At 41.5% G+C, this 6,139-nt stretch overlaps 1 pseudogene; it reads right to left on the bottom strand.

The window, feature by feature from the left end:
• Window positions 1–708: 708 nt before the first annotated feature.
• LOC101334633 (Y-box-binding protein 1-like) lies at window positions 709–2,188 on the bottom strand (annotated as a pseudogene).
• Window positions 2,189–6,139: the final 3,951 nt, after the last annotated feature.

Raw genomic sequence — 6,139 nt, 5'->3', positions numbered from 1 at the left:
GCCGCAATGAAGATCCCGCCTACCGCAACTAAGACCTGGCGTAGCCAAAATCAATAAATATTAAAAAAAAAAATTAAAAGAAAAAACTTAAGACCTCTGTTAACATGTGTTTGCTGTTTGTTGACTTTCTTTGAAAAAATCAAGTTGTAAACTTTCATTGCAAATTAAAAATGAGGTTCTTAAAAATCTCAACTTGACCAGATGTGAAACAATTTAAAAACCTTTAAAGGTGTATCGAGAATAACCAAGATTTAAAAAAAAAAAAACACACTTGTCATGACCATAAAGAGATACCTTTAGGTAAAAATTATAAAAACCCGGGCTTACCTGGTGGCGCAGTGGTTGGGAGTCCACCTGCCGATGCAGGGGACACGGGTTCATGCCCCAGTCCGGGAGGATCCCACATGCCGCGGAGCGGCTGGGCCCGTGGGCCATGACCACTGGGCCTGCGCGTCCAGAGCCTGTACTCCGCAACGGGAGAGGCCACAACAGTGAGAGGCCTGCGTACTGCAAAAAAAAAAAAATTATAAAAACCCCATGCAGCATAAGCAATGCAGATAGTTCTAGTCATCTGGTCAACAGGCAAAAAGCAAGCAATTAAGGTCTTCAGCTCCAATCTTTTGTTCATTTCTTATTGCAGGAATTTCATGTTCATTTCTTCTTGTTGGATGGCTAAACCGATGACTGCAGAGATGGTAAGCCAGGCATTTACTCGGTACCACCCTGCTCAGTCGTGGGAGTGGATGAATTCTCAGCAAGTGGATGGACTGCATCTGTCTCTTTGCCACCTTGTGGTTGAGGGTTTTCTGGGTGTCTGTGTCAGTAGTTGAAGTTGCGGCGGTACCCATGTTGAGGTGGCTATTGACCTCCAGGTCTCCTCACCTAGATTTTCCTTATCTTCTTCGTTGCCTTCCTCTCTAGGCTGTCTGGCTAGGAGGGCCCCTGCGGAATCGTGGTCTCTAACCTGATACATCTTCTGTCTCATGGGTCTGCCTTGCTCTGCACCCTGGTTGTCAGCACCCTCCATCCCCGCTCTGTGCACAGGAGGGTTGGAATACCGTGGTTCACTCCCGAAGGGTCTCCGCATGTGCTATGGTGGGCCCCGGTAGCGCTCTCCCATCCCACATTCTTCTCCTGCCCTCCCTATTTTGGTAATTATGCTGCTAACGGCATGGAGGACCCTGCAACATGGAGCGTATCTATCACACTTACAATCTGCAGCGATATTGACCATCACCAGGGCCTGTAACACATGCTGCCTCCGCCTTCTCTTCTCTTTCCAACAATGTCAAACTCCACCCTTTCTCCATCTCCTACACTGCAAAGGTACTTCCGGGGTTATTCTTATGGCAGTCTGGTGTACAAATACACATTCCTTGGTGTCATTCCTGTTGATGAAACCACATATGTTTCTTTCTTTCTTTTATTTTTTAAAATTTTTTGGCTGTGCCACACGGCATGTGGGATCTTAGTTCCCCGACCAGGGGTCGAACCCCTGCCCCCTGCAGTGCAAGTGCGGAGTCTTAACCACTGGACTGCCAGGGAAGTCCCAACACATCTGTTTCTTACGTTGAATCATTTGGCTATTCGCAAGCCCTTGGGTGCAATGATCTTCTCATCCCTGAAGGCAGGCGGGGGCTGCTCACTGTTGCAGTGAGGGTGACTGGGACCCACTGTGGCAGCTGAGGCTCCTCCCAAGGTGTGATGGTAACTAGGCCAGGATGGTGATGGGGCTGCTCAGGGCTCTCTGGGGTCAGGTCTCCATTCCCACTACTGATCTGCAATGTTATTCTTAATAGGATGGGAAAGCATCGAGTGGTTTTTAAAAAAATCGAACCTTTTACTTTGAGATAGTTGTAAATTCACATGTAGTGGTAAGAAATGGTGCCAGAGGTCCTGAGTGCACTATACTCAGTTTCCCCCAAGGTTAACATCTTGCAACATTGTAATGCAATATCACAATCAGCATATTGACGTTGATATAATCCACTGATTTTATTGAGATCACCACAGTTTTATTTGTACTCCTTTGTGTGTTTTATCATGCACTGCATAGTTCCATTCAGTTTTATCACTTGTGTGGAGTCATGTATCCATCTCCCCAGTCAAGATACAGAACAGTTCCATCACCACAAGGAGCCTTTGTGTTGCCCTTTTATGGTCACATCCATGTCACTCCTACCTCCATCCCCAGCCCTATTCCCTGGCACTCACTAATCTGTTCTCCATTTCTATAATTCTCTCATTTCAAAAATGTTATACGTATGAAATTTACAGTATATCACCTTTCGGGATTGACTTCTTTTCAACATCAATCTGTGTCAATAGGCATGTATCAGTAGGTTGTTTCTTCTCATTGCTGAGTAATATGACATGTTTTGGATATACCACAGTTTATTTAACTATCACCCACTGAGTTGGTTCTGGTTTTGGGCTGTTATGAATAAAGCTGCTATGAGGACTCGCATACAGGTGTGAACATTAGTTCTCATTTCTCTTGGATAAATGCCTAAGAGCGTGATTGCTGGGTCATATAGTAGTTGCATATTTAGTTTTTTAAGAAACTGCCAACATATATTCCAGAGCCACTGGGTCATTTTAAGTAGGGGATGATCTGATTTATTATTATTTTTTTGTTTTTGTTAAGACCATCCTAGATGCTATTTAGGACATAGATTTTTCAGGTTGCCAGACACCAGCTCCAAGGTCAAGAGGACAAAGATGATGGCTTGGTCTAGGAAGGCACTGATGGAGAAGGAGAGCAGTGGATTTGACCTCAGGCAAAGGACAGAAATTAGGAGTTATCATTTTTGAGTTTGGCTTCTATTTTAATATGCATAGGTTCCTCACTGCCCTCCCTCCCTTCCTTCCTTCCTTCCCACTTTATGCTTCCTGAATTGTTTGGGATTTCCTCGTTTGTTTGTTTTCGGACTAAATTCTAAAAAACAGACCAAATCTATGCCTTCATTAACAGATGTGTGCCTTTATAAAGCTCTCCAGAGAATGAGACTAGACACAGGGTTTCTTTTTTTCCATCTTACTGGGCTTCCAACTGCCTGAGATACTGTCTCTGCTGCAGAAACCCACCCTCACCCCATTTAAAAAACACGCTGATGAAAGGATTCTGGGTTGTATGGAGAACTAAACAATAACTGCAGTGGGTTGGAAATAGTGATCTGGTTAGTCACACTGCAGTGCAACTCAAGTGAATGAAAAACTGAACCTGGAACTTGGTATGTGAGCTGATAGCCTCAAGGGCACAATCAGTGAGAACTTGTCCACTTCCCTCTCATCTCTGGATTTCTAGGAGATAATCAGGAATGTAGGAAGAAGTGTATAGAGTGCATACAATGTGCTACACTCTTATTTCATTTTATTTAATTCTCTATGTCACTCCACATGGTAGTTAGCTGTCTCTCCATTTTACCTATGCAAAGACAAGGCTCGGAAAGATCAAGTAATTTGCTTCACACTAGTTAGAACACTAGTAGTAGAGTCAAGATTTAAATGAATTCTGTGTGTAACTTTTGTTCTTTCTTTTTCCATGCACAGGCTGAAAGACATGCAGTGGCAGAGCTGACGTATTTGAACTTCTTTCCTGCTTTCTGTAATCATGTTAATCAGGATTCTTTTAGTCTCAGTGATAGAAACCCAGCTCTAAACTGGCTTTGAATAAAAAGGGAAATTTGTAGGCTGACAATTTTAAATATAGCTTCAGGTATAGCTAGATCCAGGTGCTCAAACAATATCATTAGGAGTGAGTTCTCTACATCTCTAGATTCTGCAGTTCCACTTTGTTTTCCATTTTCAGGCAGGCTCTCAAGTCAGGATGGTTCCAAGACAGTGCTGACTCACTTTTTCACTTTCCAAGTCTGTGGAGAAAGCCCCTTGTCCAGTTGCTTTGGAAAAGTCCTGAAATTGGCTTTGGATTGATGTGGACCTATTTCAATTCTGAAATAATCACTGTGTCCAAAAAATGGAACTAAATGAACTGGTGAGAACTGTGATATGGTTCCACATCTAGACCTAGGGGATGTGTCAAGCCACATAAACACAAAGTGGAAAAAAGATAGCTCCTTGAGATAAATATTGGGCCGCTATTATAAAAAAAAATGGCAGAAAGACATTAGGTAAGACTAAATAATGAAAGGCCACTGTGATCCTCTATTAATACCATCTTACCAAAGCTTTTCCTTTTTCCCTCCCTCCCTCTCTTTCTCCCTTCCTCCTTCTTTCCTTCCCCTTTCCTTTATTTCTATAATGCTTATTAAGTATATTTATATGCATTATTTTCTTAGATACTTTGGACATTACAAGATACGTAATAAGGATCCATTATTATTATTCTCATTTTATTGAGTAGAACATTGAGACCCAGAGGTTGAAATGACCCTCTTTTCTCTATAAGAATTTGTCCGTGAAGAAAAAATAGTCCAAGCTGGCAAGGTTCAGTGATATTTATATGTCTAAACATGAGAGGGATAATCATCTGTGCCCATGAAGAATCAAACCTGGGACCTTGACCTCATTAGCACTGAGCTACTAGCTCTTTGGAAATGTAAGGCAGTGAATGGTATGAGAGAATTAATGCACATCACAAATGTCTAATGTGTTACTAGCCTGAGAAGGCCCAGGGGCAAATACAGCTCATTCTATGACTACAATATGAGCTATATGTCATTAGGAGCCCTTGGAGAGGATTTATAAAGAAACACATTTTATGTACTTGGAAGCAAACCCACTTTTTTATTCATTGTTGACTGTTTTCTCAACATTGAGGGAACTGATGCTTAGTCTAAGGAAGCTGTAAATGTGTTCAAGGCACAGTAGAATGGGATCTGTGGTTCTTCTGGAAGGGTGATAAATCATAGGCACCATTAGCCTGGCTCGCCTTGATTAAAAGGTGTGTCAAGGTGAGCTTAGGAAATGAACCACCATCGCCTACTGTGATTATGAATCTGAGGTTTAACAGGCTTTCCTGAATCATCTGCAGCTTTAAGAGATATCTCTGTCTGAGGCCTGTGCTATCAAAAAATGTCAAAAAGTGAATTGCATAAAAATATCAGGAATATTAACTAATCTTTCTCCGCTTTCTACTGGAGTTAATCTAGCAAAAGGAGGCAGCACACTCCCGTGAACAATTATTCATTTAAGACATATTTCATAAATATTTATTGTGTACCTTGTGTCAGTCAAGCACTTGGGTTAAATGGACACATGTGGTCCTTTTCCTCAAAAATCTTACAATCTGTATTGGAGTGGGTAAAATAATAACTAGTACAAGAAGACAGGCAGACATTAGATTGACTCCTCTCATCTGCAAATGTTAAAGTTTACGCTCTTAGTTTCCTTATCTTTAAATAGGTAAATATTACCTCCTGTAGAAATAAAGTTAAAGAGACCATGTCTCTAGAGTGCCTATCATGTGGCAAAAATTAAGATGTCAGGAATTTTAGCACTTTTCCTCTTTTCTACCATTTTTTCTTGACAAATTACCCTTCTCTTCTTTCTCCCTCCTAACTGATCAAGAACTGAAGGCAAAACTTACTTTATTAGGGGAGAATCCACCCTGCCTAGATCCTCCTGTATTCTCCCCATACTAGGACTCATTGCCTGAGGCGGGATACTGGGGTGGAGCATACACTCGTCCACCTTGGAGGAAATAAACATTTTTCCCTCAAAGGAAAAGAATCACCTTAAATCTAGGGAACATTAATGCATATGCTTTTTATTTATTTATTTCCCATTATGGTTTATTACAGGATGTTGAATACAGTTCCCTGTGCTATACAATAGGACCTTGCTGTTTATGCATTCTATATATATTACTCTCCATCTGCTAGTCCCAAACTCCCAATCCAACCCTCCCCCGGCCCCCTCCCCCTTGGCAACCACAAATCTATTCTCTCTATGTCTGTGAGTCTGTTTCTCTTTCATAGATAAGTTCATTTGTGTCATATTTTAGATTCCACATATAAGTGATATCATATGGAATTTGTCTCTTTCTGGCTTAACTTCACCTGGTATGATAATCTTTAGGTCCATCCATGCAGCTGCATTATTTCATTCTTCTTTATGGCAGAGTAATATTCCATTGTGTGTCTGTGTGTGTGTGTGTGTGTGTGTGTGTGTGAGTGTG

This window comes from Tursiops truncatus, chromosome 19 (assembly GCF_011762595.2).
Source record: "Tursiops truncatus isolate mTurTru1 chromosome 19, mTurTru1.mat.Y, whole genome shotgun sequence".
In the NCBI taxonomy this organism is placed as follows: domain Eukaryota; kingdom Metazoa; phylum Chordata; class Mammalia; order Artiodactyla; family Delphinidae; genus Tursiops; species Tursiops truncatus.
The sequence above is the reverse complement of the archived record's forward strand: the minus strand, read 5'-3'. Positions and strand labels throughout refer to the sequence as shown.